Source organism: Camellia sinensis, chromosome 4, assembly GCF_055761805.1.
Source record: "Camellia sinensis isolate YWXY chromosome 4, ASM5576180v1, whole genome shotgun sequence".
Classification (NCBI taxonomy): domain Eukaryota; kingdom Viridiplantae; phylum Streptophyta; class Magnoliopsida; order Ericales; family Theaceae; genus Camellia; species Camellia sinensis.
In genome coordinates this window covers 140,263,993-140,285,780 of record NC_138964.1, presented here as the reverse complement: position 1 = coordinate 140,285,780, position 21,788 = coordinate 140,263,993, and the positions used below count along the sequence as shown (strand labels likewise).

Below are 21,788 nucleotides of genomic sequence, written 5' to 3'. Positions count from 1 at the left end.
TACCATGTTTTAGAAATAATAGCAGATGGACCCGTATCTATTTTTGTTTTGGATTTTTTAGTTTAATATGATATTTTGTCTAAGGTAGGTTTGTTTTAATTGCCTGATGTGCCGTAACGTATATTGCAAATGGCACATATGAAGCCAAACTGCCACTTTTGCCTGATGATATGCCTAATGGTATTGTGTGTAAGTAAAGTTTAGTGGCAATAGGTATACGAAACTCGAGGTCTATATTCCAGTTATCAAGTTCTCTATCTTGCTTTGTTGATCACATTTCAACTTCAGACTCTCAAGGTCCTATTAATTACTAGTTGTCATAGGTGACAGGAGCTAAGGGTAGTTTTGATCCAAGCCCCCTGGAAGAGGAAACTATTGACGCTATTGTGAATGCAAGGTAACTTTCAGGTTGTAAATTTCCTTTGTGATAGCTCTATTGCCAAAACACTTCAAATGCCAAAACATTTTCAAATGTGCTTCTTGTTTATTTGTAGAGAATATCCATCGACAATAATTGTAGTTGGGGTTGGAGATGGACCATGGGACACGATGAAGAACATTCTTGGGCACCGTTTTGTTAGGAACTGTAAGAATTTCCAAGCAAGTATTAATAGGAGTCTAGCAGACAATTGAAGTTCATCTTGTGAATTTTACAAAAATTATGTCAAAGGATATGGACATATCTAGGAAAGAAGCAGCATTTGCTCGAGCAGCCTTGAGGGGAATACTGTCACAATATAAAGCAACATTAAAGCTTCAAAAATCGTGGTAACAATTAGAATTCTCTACATTAGAGTTGAGGATTTGGCTTTTATGTCCATGGTCAAATTTTGTATAATTTATTTATTTATGTTAATTTGTTCAATCAGTTGTCCTAGTGGGCAGGCTATAGTCAGGGTTCCTCTGCCCCCTCAACCCATATCAGAACATCCACAGCCTAGTAGTTTCCGCCCAAGTAAACCTGATTTCGATGGACATAATGTGCCCACCGGGACAAGTCAACCTGCAAGTTCTACTTCAGATAACCATGTAAATGCATTTTCAATCACTTTTCTAAAAGAACATCTTTTTTTCTCTTTTTTTTTGTAATTCCCTATTTTCTTGTTTTCGGCCTCCTTTAGTTGTAGAATAATGAATTGCAATATCATAAAACACAGTTTGTGGTTCTTGTATGATCTTACGCTCCATTTGCTTGACCTTTTATGTAGTCAATAGAAAACAAGCCTGTTTGGATTGAAAATGTTTTTCATTTTCAAAAGGGTTTTCTGGACTAAAACCTTACTTACCAATGTTGCCACCACCACCACCACCACCTCCATGCAAGGGCGGGCATAGGGCTGGGCATAGTTGGCTGTAGCCCAATCCAAAATTTAAAAAATCTGTAGAATTTTTTTTTTCCCAACCTAGTCTCGCCCCAAATAAGGGCCAATAGTTTTTTTATTTGTTTTTCAGATAGGCAGCCCAATAGCAGCCCAATACTTACCCAAAAAAATAGATAGGTAGCTCAGTAGGTTTGTATTTGTTTAAAGAACAAATCTTCCAAAACAATCTTCACATCTTCCAATAAATAGGCAACGGGCCTCTCCATCGTCTCCAACAACCTATAGCAGCTCCACTTTCCTAACATTTTTGGAAAGTGTAATTAATCAATTATTTTATTTCGTTGGTTGAGAATAGATTTGATTAATGGTTTTGAAATTTTGTCTTTATACAACAAATATTATATTGTTCTTATTTTTTTATGATGTTGCCTTATTCAATATTCTATATTGCTCTTGATTTTTGAACTTTGAAGGAGTTTTTTTGGACATATATAAAAATAATGAAAGCTTAAATAAAAATTATCGAGGATGTATATAAAAACCCTAATATTTAAAATTATTATGAATATACTCTGATTTAATATTAAATGGGGCTAATTTTTTTTTTAAAAAAAATTAGGTTATAAATAATGGAACCTCCACACTCAAAAACGGAAAAACCATTTTCTCATTCTATCAATCAAAACAGAAGTTTAGTAGTACAACATCCAATGTTGTTGAAATCTCATTTTGTGACGTTCAACCGCCTTCCATGCTTCAAGCAAATAAACCAAGCTAATTTGATTCAACTGTTATTGAACGGAATCATGATTTACACTTGCAAATTTGTGAATATCCGGTTAATCAACGGGATGAGGTTAGACAAGCTTATGTAAACTTGGGGCTTTATCAACCTAAATTTGAGTATCCTAGGTCCTCATTTGGAAAGCAAAATCGCCGATTTCAACATATTCAGTTTAAACAATTTTCTTGGCTATAGTATTCTCCTTCAAAAGATAAAGCATATTGTTTCATGCTTTTTGAAAATTGATCTAGATTCTATAATCGATAAATCCAAATCTTTAAAGACTCGTCGAACACAACTTAGTTAGATTGTTTCTAATCAATAAATTTATATATTAATCTAGATTATATTATTAAATTCTCTCTTTTCTTATGTGGTTATACTTAAAATATATTGTATAATTTACCTTAATATTAGCCCACCCCATCGGCGAATCCTGGTCTCGCTCTTGCCTCCACGCCTGCCGCCGCCACCACCACCACTAATGCAATCATTAGTATATTACTAGTTTTAAGGATGGACGAATATAAGAAATGTTCTTTTCGTAAACGAGCATTGAATCAATATAAAACTTATTTCTTCTTTATTTTGCCTACTCAATAGGTTTGCTCAAATCTGCTTCATTAATCCAAAGATTATGGCATTTGGTTGCAAATATCAGGTAAAACAGTCAATTCATATTACAATCCCTTCTTCAGGAAAAAGTTGAAGCTACGTCGATGATTTGACTTAATGTTTATTTGCAGACTTGTGGCAATTGTGAGGAAGATCTTCAGTTATGTCCCATTTGTCAAAGCACCATCCAAACTCGGTTAAAACTTTATTTAAATGTCATCTAATACTATGCTATGTACATATTTTCACTTTTTGATTCATGTGAGATTTTTTTTTTGTGCACGATATCTTTTCTATTGATGAGCTGTGTAAATTTGTAATCTACTTTCGAGTGCCTGAGGTCATTGTTTCACCTTTGTCATGAAGTGCAATATCTATAGGATCATAAGTTCTGTATTGGCTTAAATCACTTAATTGACTTCTTTGCTTCTTCTTCTTGCTTTCTTTCTTTTCTTTTTTCTTTTGTTGTTTTCAGTATTAAATGTTATTTTCTCTGCACTATAGTTTTGATATCAGCTTTCATTATGTCTCAAATGATTCAACTTTTGTGGTTCTTTTTGGCTTTCAGCTCTTCACATAAGAGCATAAAGTTTGTATGCTATGCTTTATTTTTTTGATCAGCAACAAAAGAAACTTTATTGATGGAAAACATATATACCAAGTATGATACATAACATCAATAAAGAGAAGGGTGCACAAAGCATCACAGAGATACATCAAGATCCCAACTAGGTTGGCACAAAGATGCACAACAAATCGTCTGCTAGCACACACTCCAAGCTCCAGGTTGGTGAGTAACCAACCAACAGAGCAAAACAAAACAAGCAAAAGACAAACATCCAGAATACTACAATGACCAACAACCCCAACAGCCAATGACAAATTCAACCCATGCAACTGTGGATTCACCCAGCAAGCAACAATAACAGCATTTACAAAAACAACAGCTCAACATCATAAACATCATCAGCAACATATACAACATCTCAGCATCATCCCAACATCTCATCAATTTCATAGCATTGGAAATAACATCTCAACAACAACATAGCTCTTGATCTGCAAAACCAACACTACAACCCTGCTAATGGAACCAGCCAAATAGCCACACTCCATCAATGACTGAGAGCAGCTACTAGCCCTCAAATCGCCCAGCATCAGCTACCAGCACTCAAAAAACCCAACAGCAACACCAATCTTTCAACAAAACCAGAGCTCCTGATCTGTTCTGCTTCCTCCCAGCATTAACAACAGCAAAAGTAGTATATCAACAACAACGTCAACATCAGCAAGAAACCCCTCTAGTGGAGCATCCACACACTCCTTGAAACACACCTTATCAGTTCAGCCTTCCCCAACCAACAACTCTGTTTAGCATAACCCCACTGCAGCCTACCAAACTTTAAGCAACTTCTTCTCACTTGTTGAATATTGGAGACAATATCATTAATAGAATAGATGCATCCAGGATCATATGACTTCAACCAAAGAGCTAATCTTATTTTAAGTAGTTCACATAATTTCCCCAGACATGGTTGTAAACCAGAAAAAATGCGTCATTCTTGCATCTCTAGATTGACCAGATCACAGTTGAGGGGATAGCTCTCCAGATTTGTTTTTCCTTCTTTTTAAACTTCTATTTTAGCCACCATTGTAGCAGACCCTCAATTGACCCTGGTATTGTTATACCCATAAAGGGTGTGTGTGTAAATTAATTGTGTAAATAAAATAAACAACAAAATAAATTAATTCAGAAAATAATTTAATAAATTAAATTTTGAATTAAATTACAGAAATTAAAGTCAAGGCTTGTATTGGACACAATCTCCTTAAAGTAGATTTCGCCCTCGCTCCGGTGCTTTGAGTTGTAACGGCGTCTACTTTCTAAGATGCAACGACTAACACTTGAATTTTGCAGCACTACAAAACCAAGCCTTGCGAACCAAAATATGTCGTAACTCTTTCTCTTTCTTTTTCTAAAAATAAATGCAGAAACAGATGTAGGAGCACAAGAAGAACAAAAGAAAAATGACGAAATTGTAAGGAAAAAATTGAATACAAGAATGCTGGAATTGAAGGCTTTTTATAGTAGAAATGGTGGCTATTTCGAACAGGTAGAAACCTGTTTGGACAGATTGAATAGGTACCAGACATATTTGAATCTGTCCAAATAGATTCAATTTGAATTGAACAGGTATGAACCTATTTTGAACCCTTTGAACCTGTTCGGGTGGGTCTGAACCTGTTAGGGATCTGTTTGGGTGAAGGAAAAATTCTTGACCAATTTATTTTGATTTTTGAAACCAAAAATAAAAATAAATAAATAAAGTTCAAATGTTTTTAGCTGGACAAGGCCAACCCAACCTCACACCACGCACCCACGCCCAGGCTCAACCCAGCAGCGGTCGCGGCGCGCGAGTGGTTTTTGTTTTGGGTCCAATGGGTCTAGCCCACTTTACCCATAACCTCACTATTCCACAAACTTGAGTACTCCTTGGGGCCTATCCCAAGTATCCCAAGCTAAGGAATATAAACCAATTCAAAATCTCAAGCCTTACAATGTGGGACAAGCACTGTGAGAACCCGAATATACAAATCAAGTAAATAATTAAATAATAATAATTTTACTATCTCAAATATTTTGAAACTGAATCCTAAAGTGCAAATTAAATATTTTTGAGGGTCTTTTAATTAAATTTAAACCTATAATAAATTTATGGTGAAATCTTTAATTTAGAGGCAAGATTTATTATTAAAAAAAAAGTAGAGAAGATGGTGTGACTTGACCTATAGACCTTAAAATTATTAAATAAGACTCTTACTATTTGAGTTGCATATAACTTATATATATTTTTTTGTATATTTATCTATTTATTTGACTATGTGTGCCAACCACTAGTATTAAATAAAACAAAAATGTTTGAGAGCTCTAAATTAAGAGCTCTAATGAGTGGGATCTACCTATTGATGTGATGTTTTAACCTTCTTTTTTTTTTCTCATTGCCACATCAATAGAGCTCTACTTTTAGAGCTCTCTATCACTAGTCTAAATCAAATATACACAAAACCCTACCTTCTTATTTGTTCTTCACAGCAGCCGTAAAGGGGAAAGAGAGAGAGAGAGAGAGAGAGAGAGAGAGAGAGAGAGAGAGAGAGAAACTTTTGGCAACATTGGTGGTCAACAACTCTAAGGTATTGTCCTATTTTATTATATCTATATATTGTGATGGTTGTGTAATCTGCTTGTTGTTTGGAAGGAATAGAAGAAACGGGTGTGTTGTTTGGGTGCTAAGTCAATGATTGGTTGTGACGCCCCAAAAATCGGGAATATCAGATAATATATTAACCATTAAATATAAGGTTTTTCTAAAGTTACAGAGTAGGAAACGTCACTAATAAGTCCTTTGGCTAATAACTAAGCAAGGTCCCAAGAAGGTTAGAGGAGTCAAAATAGCCTCCCTTCTAAGTCCAACCACCTTAGATAGCAAAGCCACCTTTTTGACAGATCTTGACAGGGTATTAACACAAAGCCTACATGAGTTGACGGAGTATAAGGATAGGTTACAAATGTTATATATATACAAATTACAAATCATGTCTTAAATACAACATGGGATCTATCACTTACAATCTCAAAACACGTTTAACAAAACTAGTTCCTAACTCTTATAGGATAGTCATACGTCCTCAAATACTTCAGCTTTGCCTTCGACCAGCCTAATAGTCTTCAATACCTGGCATGAAACACCGTGAGCTTTGAATGCCCAGTAAACGCACACACACCCCGTCCCATTTTCCCAATCCAATACACCATCATATTTATAATAAGCAAGTAGTGAAGCATGATATTCAAGTCAATAATAGCAATTTCAATAATAGAGGAAAGGAACATGTCATTCAAATAGATAACAAAGGTTATAATATTAGTGGTTAGTATTCTAGAAATCCCCCAAAGAGATTTCATCCTCCCAACCACAAGAATTGGACACCGGACTATTCAGAACTCCCTCTTTTGCTACTTTGTTGCAGAACTAACCTCGGATGCCTACCAACGGTTATATACCGCGTAGTGCTAACCGCAGGGCCTCAAAAGGGACAGCGAAAAGAAAAAGGTTTTATCTCCTGAATCCAACCTTATCCTTCCAAAAAAAGTTTTATCCTCCTGAATGTCCCATCCGGACCCAACCTTATCTCACCAATCAAACCATCGCAAAGAGTCCGAACACGTCCGTTCCATTCTAGGGTTTACGTGACAACCGCTTGCGCAAGACATAACCTTCAATTATGGAGCACATCTGTAGACAAGCCCGCGGGGGACCCTCGCTACAGCTCGGACTCGACTTTTGTGTAGTCACGGTTCTAAGTCTGAACCAAAGAGTCCAAATCCGGCAAATCGTTTTAAGAAAAACAGATTTTTGAAAGAAATGCCAAACATGGACTGCTTTGCCAGATACAGAGTCGCCACCTAAATATTTTATTTTGGGAAATTTAGGAAACCCTGACTCGGTGCCAAAAGGCCACGTGTCCGTCATCACCAAAGTTGCCTCGGCTCGGGAACTTGGGTACGATTGGGGAAGGTCACTTCGTGAGCACCCCCGCTCGCCCGGTCATAGACCGGCCTCTACTAACCATGATATCAATTTTTGAAAACATTGTAAGTTCTTATTCCGGTTTATTAGCCTAGGTTACTATGTGATGCGCACAGCATACAAATATAGACCGGGTCGCCTGAATTGGAACGAAACATTTCATGCTTGTTTTTGAAAATGGTTTGCTACCCGCAGGTAGGCTTTAAAACATTTGATGATTTATTCCAATTTAAGTAACCCAACCTTCACCCACAGGCATTCAGGCAGTTATATCAGATAAGCACATAGCCTCATGGTAAGCATGCTATTCATGGCAGTCACTCACACGCATGCAAGGATGCTAAAGCATAAAGCTTACCGAGTACTCCAAGCCAAAATAGGAATTCATTAGAAATCATGCATGATCCTAACTATACAAAAATGCCTAATGCAACACATGCAAAATGCAATTATAGCAGGCTCGACTATTCTAAGATGGCATATGAAATGTTACAACTATCATGTATTCAACTTTGAAATTGAAAGTACAATGCAGTTAGTATGATGCGCCGAGCCCGGTGCATGCAAAACAAATGAATGATGCAAACATGCTGTCATACTTTATGCTAATTGAAATATACCTTAATCTAACCATCAAAAGCGGATAAATAAAAGGGAGAAAGACGTGGGGTTGGAAGACATACATCACACTCACGCACTTATTACAGTTATGCCCTCACTCGGAGGGTCCGAATAAATAATACAGTCCAAATATTACAGTCCCCAAAATAAAAGAATATTACAGTCCAAAATATTACAGAATTCTAATTAATTAATGAATTAACTAGAAAGCAAATAAACTGGCGTGCAAGCCAGGGACTGTCTTGCTTCTGGTGGATGATGCATGTCTGGGTTGTCTTGCGCGAAAATCCACCGGAATGCCCCAATTAGCCTCTGTTTACACCTGTTCTTGAAATGCGTGCCAAGCCCCAAAAGGTTGCTGATTCCTGATTTTGCTGCAACAGAGAGCAGGAAAGGGGCATAGCAATGTATTTGCACAAATATATGCATGTCTCGATCCTCGTGCCACCAATCACGCATACCGAGGCATGATGGCCGAGGAGTCGAAATGCACGACTCAATATAGGATGAATGCACATGAAACTACAGCTAAAACCTAACTCCGTCATGGATAATCCGGAGTGTCGGTGACTAGGGAATTAAGACACATTCCGTCACTCGGAGTACGAAACATACCTCGTTTCCCGTGCCCGGGCTAACTCCTATTCCGGACATGATGCAATATGCATGATATGCATGAAATGCAACTAAGATGCAATCCTAACATACACAATGCTATGAAAATGAGATGTCTCGAAATGCGTGCACACGGGCCCGCAAACAGAGAAAATGGCAGAATGCTATGAAAATGAGGTGCCTCGAAATATGTGCACGCGGGCACGCAAACCGAGGCGATGATATGTGTCTCGAAATACGTGTACGCGGGCACGTAAACCGAGGCGATGATATGTGTCTCGAAATACGTGCACGCGGGCACGCAAACCGAGGCAATGGTATGTGTCTCGAAATACGTGCACGCGGGCACGCAAACTGAGGCGATGATATGTGTCTCGAAATACGTGCACGCGGGCACGCAAACCGAGGCAATGGTATGTGTCTCGAAATACGTGCACGCGGGCACGCAAACCGAGGCGATGATATGTGTCTCGAAATACGTGCACGCGGGCACGCAAACCGAGGCAATGGCAAAATGATGTAATGACATGGAAAATGATAAATGGACTTATACCAACATGAGAGAGCCTCAGCCGCACTCACATAAGATGCCGTCGGATAAAAAAGAAGTGCCTCGAAATGCATGTACACGGGCACGCAAACTGAGGCAATGATGAAATGTGATGAAATGACAAATGGGCTTATACCAACATGAGTGAGCCTCAGCCACACTCACATCGGATGCCGGCGGATGAAAATGAAGTGCCTCGAAATGCGTGCACACGGGCACGCAAACCGAGGCAATGGCAAAATATGATGAAATGGCATGGAAATGACAAATGGGCTTATACCAACATGAGTGAGCCTCAGCCACACTCACCTAGGATGCCGGTGGCAGAAAATGAGGTGCCTCGAAATGCGTGCACACGGGCACGCAAACCGAGGCGGTGACAGAATGCGATGAAATATGGCAAAAAAGATATGCAAGCATACTAATGGAATTTCAGCACTAAAATATGGGGGAAAACAGTCCCGAAATGAAGCGAAATGACATGAAATGCAAGGAAATGTCCCGAAATGCAACATTAGGCACCCGAAATGGCCTATAGCTATGTCAAACATGCACAATATGGACATGCAATGCAAAGACAGAAGCTAGACAGTCCCGAAAGATGCACTTTCACAGTTATAAACATGGTCAAACAGCAAGTATAGGTAGGGGAAAAATAGCATGCAAGAATAGGGGCCAAAAGAGGGGTAATGAAGCAAGTGGTATAAGCAAAACCCAAACTGAAAAATTTCCTTCTACAACACTGAAGATGGACCAAAAATATGAACATTTACAGTATATGGCAGACCTCAAATCAGTATACAAATATGCCAAAAATGTGATGCAAGACAAGGCTCAAAAGGTGCTATAACATGAAGTATATAAAATAATCACCAAACAGAAAAAAAGTGTGAATGAAACATGAAGTATAGGCCAAAATAAGGCCACTTTTAGTTCGGACCAAGGGCCAAAAACAGAAGCAAAGAGGGCTATCAATTTATGCAAAAATGGGGCCAAATAGGGGATATAACTACAAGTGACACATGGAAGCACCAAACAATGTTGAGCCCTTCTCCAATGTTGAAGAGGGGCTCAAAATAAGCCTTATATCAGTTTATAACATGCTCAAAAACAGATTTCTCATGGGCCAAAAATAGCATGCAAAATCATGACATACAAGATGATCAATGAAGCAAGTATATTATGGAGGGCTCAAACAGGGTTGAGCCCTTAATGAAAAGTGAAGATGAGCTCAAAATATGGCCATTTTCAGTTAGGGCCGGAGCTTGAAACCAAAAAGAAGTGGGACTTAGAAATAGATCAAGAAAAAGGGTCAAAAGGGTAAAAGTGTTACTTACCCTTGAAGATTCAAACTTTTGTTGCTTCTTGGATGGATTTGCAGCTTCTTTAGCCTTCAAGAATCCTTCCTTGTTGCTGGAAATGAGATGGTGGTGGTAGAGCTTGGTGGTGTAGAAGGAATAATGGTTAGGGACTTAGGGTTTTTTCAAGAGTTGAGAAGGAAGAAGATGGAGTTGGCTATGGAAGCTTGAAGGAGAGTTTTTCTAACCCCAACAAAGAACAAGGTTTGCTTGCTATATAGGCCAAAGAAGGGGTGTAAAGGTGGGGGAAAATGAGGGTAAAACTCCCCCACAAAATATCCCCCGGACACAGCAAATATCTGGGGGATATTGCCCCACAGCTGTAAAGTGCACAGTGCGAGGAACACGGCCGGCCTAATACTTTTGCTGGAGGTGGCCGGCCGGCCACACCACCTAGCCGGCCGGCTAGGGGTCAAAAGGGTCAATGTGATTTTCTGGCCGGCCAGCTACTGGAGAGGTACCCCTATGTGTGTACAACACAATCATGTGGTTAAAATTCCAAGAAAGTGGGTCTAAGGGGTTCAACATTGGCTCGGAAAGAGGGGGTCAAAAGGGTCAAGTTGAATTACTGGCCGGCCATGAACTTTTAGGGGCCTCCCAGGTGTGTACATCACAGATATGTGGTTCAAAGTTCAAGAAAAGGGGTCTAAGGGGTTCAACATTAGCCCGGAAGAGAGGGGTCAAAAGGGTCAGGTAACCTTAATGGCCGGCCACCAACTTTTAGTGGCCTCCCAAGTGTGTAGATCACAGATATGTGGTTGAAATTTGGCAACACTAGCTCCAAGGTATTCAACATTAGCCCGGAAGTGCGAAAAACGGGCGCCGGGAGGCTCCGGAGGAGAGATAACTGGTTGCTGCAACAATTGCTGGCCTCCCACCCTTCAGTGACCTTCCCTGTGATAAAACAGAGGTACCTGCCAAAAATGAACGAAAACCGTTGCAAAACGAACGTTCCGGGGCCAAAACACGCAGTTCGGGGTCCCGAAAATGGGCTGTTAAGCACCGAAAATGGTATTCGACCTCGAATTGGGTTTCTTACCCCCCAGTGTCCCTCAAAAGGGATGAAATAAGATGTATGCCAAAAATCAGAGCAATAGGAGATGGTTAAGCGGTCCCGAACCGAGGCACACGGCCTGACGGCTCCGAAAACCGGGAACCGGACTCCGAAATGGGCAAAATGGCCTACGGCCACCAAATTTAGCCTATGCACATTGAGAGATGGTCTACGGGACCTCTCCCTTCCCTCGGAAAAAGAAACAGAGAAAATCGAGTCTGGTTCGCAAACCGAGACAAGGCACAGAAAAGGGTTTGGAAGTCCGGAGGCAGGGCTCACGGCCGCGACTCTGAGACTTCTGAACGAGCACATTATGCAACATCACCAAGTGCTCAATCGGTGACGTCTGAGTCTTAAGGTCGGTCAAAAATGGTGTGACTACAACATCCCATCAATCCATACATAACACATTATCATGTCTTCATTATTCAAGTGATCGAAAACCCAATACTATCTCAATTAAGTTTTTCGTTTGGATTAATGTTTTAAGTCAAGTTAGAACAAACTCAACAAGATAGTAATATCTACATAAGCATGAGAATCATTAAAATGAAGAAGATAAGGAACATAACCATAACACATGAAATACCATACCAAGACATGATCATAAACTAATAAGCATATTCATGTACACCTATGCAAAACTAAATTTTCAGATTCAGTAGTATTTAAAGATTAAAAATCAAAAGGGCTATTTCAGATTTTTTTTTTTCCCCAAACTCGGCCTTCCTACGGTTCGTAGAGAATTTAATCTAGTTTTCAGAAAATGTTTCGGAAATAGAATAGCTTTTCTATATTTTCAGTTATTTAAGAAACACTCCAGCGCTATCCAGATTCGTCGACCGTTACGCAAATCGAATTTTCTTTGATACCGCTCACTCTTTTTCAATGAACCCAATTTTAATTGAAAGATAACTATTTAAGGAAGATGTTGACGTAAAACTGAGGTCTAGAAGATTTTTCTACATTTTTCTAGAATTTTCGTAAGTTGGCTATAAAATAGATTTTTCATGCACAATACTCAAAATAAGAAGATTTGTGAGAAAAAAGGCCAACTAAGGGAAATTTTTCACTTCTTTTGTGATGAAAATATAATAAATAATGTATCAATAACTCAGATTTTTAGAGTGATGGTATGCTTTTAAAAAAATGTGAGACATGGGAAGAAAATGTAGCTTTACATCTACTAAGAGGAAATATGAGTAGAAGAATGATTGAAGCCCAATTCATCCACTTTGAACACATGAACACCATTAAAACACATCTGAAAATATTATATAAAACCTCCAATAACATGTATTTGAAAAAGAAAAATAAAAGAGAGAGTTATGTTGTGGCTTACTTGATTGCCTAGTGAAATGTTGCACAATTTCTTCTCTTTTCCTCTCCTCTACTACCAAAGTTCACTCTCTTCCTCTTCTTTCTTTCTCTCAACTAAATGTGTAGGTGTGTGAGTGTATGAGATATGTAACATGTGGAGGGTGATGGTGTTTTTATAATAAAATTGGTGTAAAAGGTCCAAAATGCCCATTGGTTGGAATGGAATGGAATTGAGATGTATTTAGTTGGAATGTAATGGAATGAAAGATCATTAGGGAGCCTAATCATGTATTAAGGCATGATCTAGTTAGGTTTAGGGCTAATTCAAATACCTTCTAGTTAGAAGTACATACATATATATAGCAAATCTTTATAGGTACCAAAGTCATTATTGCTCTAAGATTTCAAGGGAATTGTTTGTACTAAAGTACAATGATTATAGCCTAGGAGGTATGATGGCTAGCCATGTGATGGTGAATTGATGGACTTGTTATATATATATATATATATATATTGTGTACAAATCTTGGAAATTGTAAAATATAATGTTAAAAAAGATTTTAGGGTACAAGTGTATATATAAATATATAATTGTACTTTTTTGGGGTCAATTTGTGATTTAATAAAAATGTGAGGGCTTGGACTCGATTAAAGTATCTATTTCAAGTGTAGAGTTAATAAATTAGTGTTAGGAAAAATAATTCAATTTGTATTATTTTGCTTTGAATTTAAAGGTAAATAACCGAATGAAGACTGTGAAAACTGAAAGTTAAGGTTTAGAGCGATTAATCTAAATTTGAGAGTTAAATATTAGAGTGTTATAAATGATTTCTAAGCTTCCCGGATCGATTAGCGTTTGTATGGGTTCGTCCGTGATGCGTTTTCGGTTCTAGGGTTTAATTTGCGAACAATCAATGAATTAAGGGTTTTATTATAATAACTCAAAATTTAGGGACCTAATAAGGTTTACAAAAGTTAGGGGTCTCACATTGGTGATGAGAAATAATGGGTGTAATTCTTAATCCAAAAAATTCTGTACAGAAGCACAAACTTTAAAAATCAAGAAACCATATCAAACGGATGAATTTTGAATTGAAATTTTTACAATAGACAAATTACATATTGAATTGCATGCCAGAATTTTCTTATAATTTTTGGGAGTTAAAATTTATATTAACTGGTGCGTTCAAATCTGTCCAAAAAACTGGTGTAAAATAATAACTTCGAAAATGTTGTTCTCTTTGGGTATAAGTCCGAAAATTATCAAATCAACGTCATTAAAACCGGTTACGAGTCTGGTTTCTTACATTTTTAGCCTTGTGTTGATTGCTCGTGTATACTAAGAGAACCATTAATTTCTTTGAAGTGCTGTAGAAAATAACCTGTTTGGATATAATTAATTATAAATAATTATTTTGAGAAGCAAATCAAGTGAAACTGTTAGAAATTGGGCGCCCATGTGGCATGACCCTTTGAACCTTTTGAACCTTATCCAAATAAGTTTGAATTTGAATTCAAAACCTATTTGGATAACCACTCAGGATATATATATCTATCATATCAACTGATATGGATAGATGATATAGATATCTTATATATCTGATATAACTGAAATGGATAGATAGATATTGGTTATATATCTGATTATATATTTTAGATAATATATTGATATATCAGATACGTTATGGGGTTTTTACCCATAACCTTTTTTTTCCGGACTCTCTCTCTGACTCTCTCCCATTAAATAACGATCAAGCCATTTTGCACTGTGACTTGTGTGGGTGATACTCATTTTGTAGTATCACTCCACTGCTGGGTTCGTTGTTCAGATTCTGGAAGCACGTGATTTACCCGCGAGGTTCTATCACCTAAAGGTATGATCTAAATGTTTTTTTCTGCTACGTTATAATACTTTGATTTACATCAGAGTATAACGCAGCGGATGAAAAATTATGGTCATACCTTTTCAGCAGAGTCTGAATTGAAGGATCTCGTGGGTAAATCACGCGCTTCCTGAATCTGATCAATCAATCCAGCAATGGAGTGATATTACAAAATGAATATCACCCACACAAGTCGCAGTGCAAAATGGCTTGATCATTGTATTTTGGGAGAAAGTCAGTATATGGAAAAACATACAACATACGTTGTTTTTCTAATTAACCATATCCCATATCATATCAGATATATAAGATATCTATCTTATCTATCCATATCAGTTATATCAGATATATAAGATATCTATATCATCTATCCATATCAGTTGATATGATAGATATATATATCCTAAGTGGTTATCCAAATAGGTTTTGAATTCAAATTCAAACTTATTTGGATAAGGTTCAAAGGGTCATGCCACATGGGCGCCCAATTTCTAACATCTCCCACTCGCACATGAGTTGGCATGACACTGCCACATCTCTATCTCAATCTCCCCAAAAATGAACAATCTCATACTAGCCAATGCACCGTGCGACCGCTGAGAACACCTGCATGTGGGAGCTCTATACTAGAAACTCAATATGAGTCAGCATAGAGACATCAACCCAAAATGAACAGAAATAGTGTCTCATGTACCCAGACCCATCTAGCTACATCAGTCCAAAAACATCTCTAATCCCTCACAGAGCATGCTTGACTCTCCTAGGTCCCGCATTATATTCACACCCAATCAGCATCCTATAAAGAGCGATGTGAGTTGTCGACAGTCAATATAGAGCAGAGATGTAGAACTAGATGATCTTCCCTTCACCCTCATATCATTCAATTTTAAATTGACCATTTTCCCAGTAATGTCCTTTAAAGCCGAATCATACATGACCGCAGGCAACATACCAAAGTAGCTGAACATCAACTCCTCATCTTATGACATAGTCAAAGGTCACAAAAGGCACAAAGTGAAGTCATTTAGGGAAAAATGACTTTTAGGACTCACACCTTTGAACCTTTTGAACCTTATCCAAATAAGTTTGAATTTGAATTCAAATATCAACTGATATGGATAAATGATATAGATATCTTATATATCTGATATAACTGATATGGATAGATGAGATAGATATCTTATATATCTGATATGATATGGGATATGGTTGATTAGAAAAACAATGTATGTTGTATGTTTTTCCCATATACTGACTCTCTCCCAAAATACAACGATCAAGCCATTTTGCACTGTGACTTGTGTGGGTGATATTCATTTTGTAATATCACTCCATTGCTGGGTTGATTGATCAGATTCATGAAGCACGTGATTTACCTACGAGATCTTTCAATTCAGACTCTACTGAAAAGGTATGACCATAATTTTTCATCCGCTACATTATACTTTGATTTACAGAACTTAGGATATATTAGTTGATATCTGGATGGTTTTGGAATTTTTTGAATAGCATGGAGTGGGTTTTGGAATTTTCAAAGTTAGCAAATAAATTGGGAAAGTTTGTTTAAAATTCTATTTTATTTTAAAGTTACTTTTATTTAAGTTTCGATTTAAACCCATGTCTTGGGTGATTTTAGACCTTGAAGAAAATAAGCTTAGTTTGGGGTTACTTAGTTCTTATTCTTTAGTGTTTTTAAATTAGTAATGACGTTCAGGGCACTAGTTGGACTTTTATACTCTATTCGAGGATTACATTATTTCGTTTTCAGGTGAGTAGTTGCATGCTACATATTTTAATAAATGTTCTCCTACCTTGAACTGTTGGAAGATTAAATTGTTGTTTCAAGACTAAACTGTTTTGATAAATTATTATATTATCAATGGAATTAAATTATTTTTGAAACATGTGTAAACTTGGCATACTGTAAACTATTTGGTATGGTCTCATGTTTATAATGGTGAACTACCATGTTTTTCGAAACTAATGTGTATTGATTATTGTGACCATCTGTGTATTTTAGTCCAAAGAAATTATTTCACTGTGTGTGGTGACTCTGCCCACTAGGGAAAATATCTGAGTTGGGCCGTAATGACTCTAGTGCTCAACGATTGTAAGGAAAAAACCTAGGTTGCGCTAGGTGACCTTCAATCGAATCGTCTTAGAGAAAATGCCTGGGTTGTCATCCTGAGGATGACTTTTGGTTTGATATTTGATCCAACAAACTTATTGTCTTGAGAATTGTGTGGCATGTTACTTGTTATTTTTTGTACCCAAAAAATTATTGGTGTTCATGTTGTAATCTGTTTTAAGTGGAAAATGTCATTTATCATGATCTTGAAAGACATGAGTATTTTAATTGTTGAACTGTGGAGCCTTCTTTTTGAAATAGATTATCCTTATCAAAACTGTATGTCAATCTAGTTTCTGTGATATATATCTTATTTTGGAATTGAACCCTGTTTTCAAAATTATATTTACTATCCATGTTGCTACTCATTGAACTATCAGTTGACTTAGTTGTTTATCACTTCCAGGTGTTAGAAGGACTTAGAGTGGACTCATGGCGTAGCGAAGACTCAATTGCGTGGACCTCTAGGGCATTCATTATTTTGTTTTAGCTTGTTATGCCAGTTTTGTGCATACATATTGTGGTTGGATTTTATTTAAAATTATTTTATTTTATGGACAGTTTGTATTCCATTTAGTATATATTTTTGAAAGTTGGTTACGGATGGTTTTGCCGTTTATACTTATGACTTGTCACTAGTTTGGATTTTGATTTATTTATTTATGGGCTATCGTCACATTTATTCTTTGTGATTTTGGGTTCATGTTTAGGCTTACGTGTGCCTTGGGCTCAGTCCACGTGGGCCACGACCGATCATGCTTGGATTTGGGGTGTGACAAGCACATTTCACAAATGTGTAGGAAAATCACCTAAATTCATTTCGACAAACCCAAAAATGCGCGTTGAATTCTCTTTCATCCGGAAATGGTTTTGAGCAACCAAATACATTGTTTTATTCACTACGTGGCATTAAACATGAACACAATTAAAAACATTAAAAATAACACTTGAGTCCCACCTTAATTAATGCTCAAATATAACAAAAAATAAGGTTTTTTCAAAAGTTTCAAAAGCCATTTTCCAACAAGTATTACCCACTGCAGCCCCCACCACTGAATAATACATAACCAGACTTACCACACAAACGGTCATAATAGTAAAATATGATTGAGAGCATCCACTTCCTGTTTACAATACACACAGTACAAATCAGCATTACCCCTTAACAAACCAATTCTACTCAGAAACTCATCTATCTTTAATCTTCCTTTCCATGCTAGCTAGGTGATAAATTTGGTTTTCGAAGGAGAAAAATAATTCCAAATCAGGCCAGTTGAACTGGAAACTTGGCCATTCAACAATTCACACCATTTATAGGCAACACTTACCTTATATACACCTGTATTCCCTACCTTCCATCTCATAGAATCCCCTTGCTCCAAGTGTAATCTTGGCCCAGCACCTAGCACAGCACTAAGCCTTAGAATCTCATTTTCTTCCCAGGCATAAAGAGTTCTTGTGAAACTGAAACACCACTTATTTGACAGATCTCTCCTTACCAAGATTTCACTCAATGAGCTTCCCTTCTCTGTGCATAATTGATACAGTCTAGGAAATTGAGTCCTAAGACTAGAATCCGAAATCCAATTATCCTCCCAAAACCTAATCCTCCTCCCATCACCAATTGTAATTTCCACATTCTCCATAAAGAAACTAAACAAGTTTGGACTAAACTGGGCTATATCGACAATGTCCCTCCAAATTTTTGAAACAGGACTTAAGTCTGTTATTGAGGGCCACCACTTCCCTCCTGAATATCCATATTTACTACACACCACTGCTTTCCATAATGCACCCTCTTCAATAGCAAACATCCACCACCATTTGAGTAGCATACATTGGTTTGCAAGTCTTAAATCTCTGATCTCCAATCCCCCTTTGTTCTTATCTATTGTGACCTCCTTCCATTTTACTGAATGAATTTTCCTTTGAGTATTTGTGTCTGCCCATAGAAAAGCTGCTTGCAACCTATCCAACTCCTTAGCAACACATTCTGGAATATGTGGCGGCAGTGGTGATGGTGGTGAATTTATAATAATGTATATTGATATTTATGTTTAATATTTATAAATTCAGTTAGAATTAATTAAATTTTATATGACTTAAATTTTTTTTAAGTTTTACTCTACATTTTAAAATGTACTTAAATTTTTAAGTGATATCAATTGTGATTATCAAACGAATTTAATTTATTATCACTTAATACACTCTACTGAATCAGATTATTAAACACTTTTAACACCTATTTTGAGAAATAGGTTAAAATTTTATTTTTTGGTTTTTTTTTTTTAAAAATGTGAAAATAGAGGTGATAAATATAATTTTAAAAAAAATCAAAAAATTAATTTTTAACTGTCTTGTGAAAATCCAATCAATCTAAATGAATTGACCCTTTTGCTAGCAAATAATGTCATATGCCAAGTTGCAAGCAAGAGCAAGTGTCATGAAATTTTGAATGAAACACAGCTTACATGATGACGACAGTATTATGATAATTTTATTATATGATAAAATTATAATAAGAAAAATAGAAAATTAGTAAAACATCTCTCTAATTTTATGTAATAGGAGAGGTTTAAGATATTTTTTTTATTAGTTAAAGTCCCTCACTAAAATTTCTCTATGATCATATTAGAGAGATTTTGAAATTTATCTGTAAAAATTAAAATTTCTCTAAATCGGGCGAAATTTCTCTATGAACATGTTGAGAGACCTTAACTACTATGAAAATATTGTATATCTTTTATCTTATAAAATCTTAGTATCGGGGGATTTTAAAAAAAAAAATTCTCCTAAGAAAAAAATTTGTTGATTGGGATTTTACCTATTTTGTGATTTTTTATGTGACCTATTCTTATTTTTATTAAACTTTGAAAAAAAATCAAAAAATTTTAGGCTTTTAGATTAAGTTCGATAAAACAAACAGAAAAATAAAATTTTAAAAAAAAAAAAAGTCTAGAAACAACAAAAATAAGCACAAAAAAAAAATTTGATTTTTATTTTTTTTATAGAAATTTTAATTTTAGTTTTTTGACTTTTTAGATTCGTCTACACATGATAGATCAGAATTATTTAATTTTGTTTGTGAGTTTGAAAGAAGAAAATTTTAATTTCGTTTTCTTTTTCTTTTTAATTTTGTTTTACCTATTGTTTAAAAGTTTATATCCAAACAAAGGAAACGCTATATACACCTTATAACTAAAAAAAAAATTGATATATCTCTATACTTTACGAGTCATAACTAAAATATATATATATATATATATATATATAACTAAACATTACCTGAGGTATAATAAAAAAATTTATGAGTCACGATTAAGATAATATTATAATTAAAGAAGAAAATTAATCTTAACTAAAAAAAGTAATATAATTAAGATATATATAATACCTTTATTTCAAGAGTTATGTATAGTAGAATTTCCTCCAAAAATAAATGACGTCTAGTGAGATTTCTTGGGGGTTAAGAATAAAATCTCCCAATTTCATTCCTGGCATTTTCCTGAAACTAGCTGCTCCCATAAAGGTATGTACCAAACAAGCTTTTTTTTTTTTAAATGTTCTGCTTTTAAAAAGTGTTCTTTATCGTACAAATTGATTGAAGACTCCACGTAAAGTCGTCTATCAATAATGTACCCGGCACTGAAAATCAAATCTTTTTCATTTTTAATGTTCATTATTTTTTGCATTCTTTATTCAAGAAAGTAGTCAGTGATTAGATTAGCAAGTTAAAATTTAACAAATTTTAAAATGGAAAATGATTGAGAGCCCTAAAAAAGTTGCCCCTAATACCCCTAATTTCCAATTTTGGAAACTGTTTTTTTTTTTTCTTTCTTTTTTCTTTTTTTTTTTTCTTTCTTTTTACCCGAAATGGAATTTCGAGCCATTCGGGGCTCTCCATTTCGGGCCCTCAATCACCGCCCTTTTAAAATATATTTAAATATATACTGTTTGTATAATAAATTAATCTTAAATTAATTTTTAATAATTCAAATGAACCCCAGACAATTATGTTTAATTTACAAGTGTATCTCCGTCCATATATTGTAAAAATATGATCAAATATCTAATGAATTTTAAAAAATTTAATGATTAATTTTTTAATGGGCCCTTCATGTTAATTAGATCATCAAAGTAGGCCCAAAATAGGTCCGTCGAACCCAACAACACCTCTAAGTCGGGCATCAAGCCGGAGAGAAACTATTTCTTATATTTATATAGATTTATATAGAGGTGCAACTTGGGTGGGCTCAATCCAAGCAATCCAAACTCGGTTCGAATTTTTTTAAGACTTGGACAAGTTATTTTTAAATTCGGTACGGACTTTGGCAAAAATTCAGAAGCCCGAATTAAATTTAGATGGGCTTGGTCAAAGATATCAAACAACCCGAAACTCGAATTATACATATATAGATATATATAAAAATATTAAATATATATAAATCATTGAAAAAATTAGTCTAGGATCCCTCCCCCACTTTTCATAATGGAAGAGATCCACAAAATTATTTTTTCATGTCTAAGGTCTCTAAACATGTATCAGAGAAATTTGACTATTTGCCCACGATTCCCCTTTCTCTCTCTCTCTCCCCTACAATCAAATGAACAAAAGCTTCAAGATCTTCGTCTACCCTACCCCCAAATCCCACCCCTTCGTCAGCAGCGATCTCTGATGAATTCGAAGTAGACGATGGCGAGAAACACATCGGCCGAGTCGTGAATGGAAGTAGAGGAGTCGATTGAACGTTCACGATCACCGATTCGAGGTTGATCTTCGCTGACTCTGCAGAAGCAACGTTCTTTGGTTCTATAGTTTGTTCTATCTCTTCATTGTTGATAAATATATATATATATGATACATACATATATATATATACAATGTCAGCACATATATATATCCAGAGATTCTACTGATTTAACTGTGGGAAATCTCATCATTTCCCTCA

The 21,788-nt window shown here is 36.0% G+C and overlaps 1 long non-coding RNA gene across 1 annotated transcript; it reads left to right on the top strand.

Annotated features, from left to right (window-relative positions):
- The first annotated feature begins 284 nt into the window (after nt 1-284).
- On the top strand, nt 285-1,163 carry LOC114312162 (uncharacterized). The gene is made up of 2 exons (XR_014327596.1): nt 285-397; nt 495-1,163. It is a non-coding gene; the product is annotated as an uncharacterized LOC114312162 (long non-coding RNA).
- Nucleotides 1,164-21,788: the final 20,625 nt, after the last annotated feature.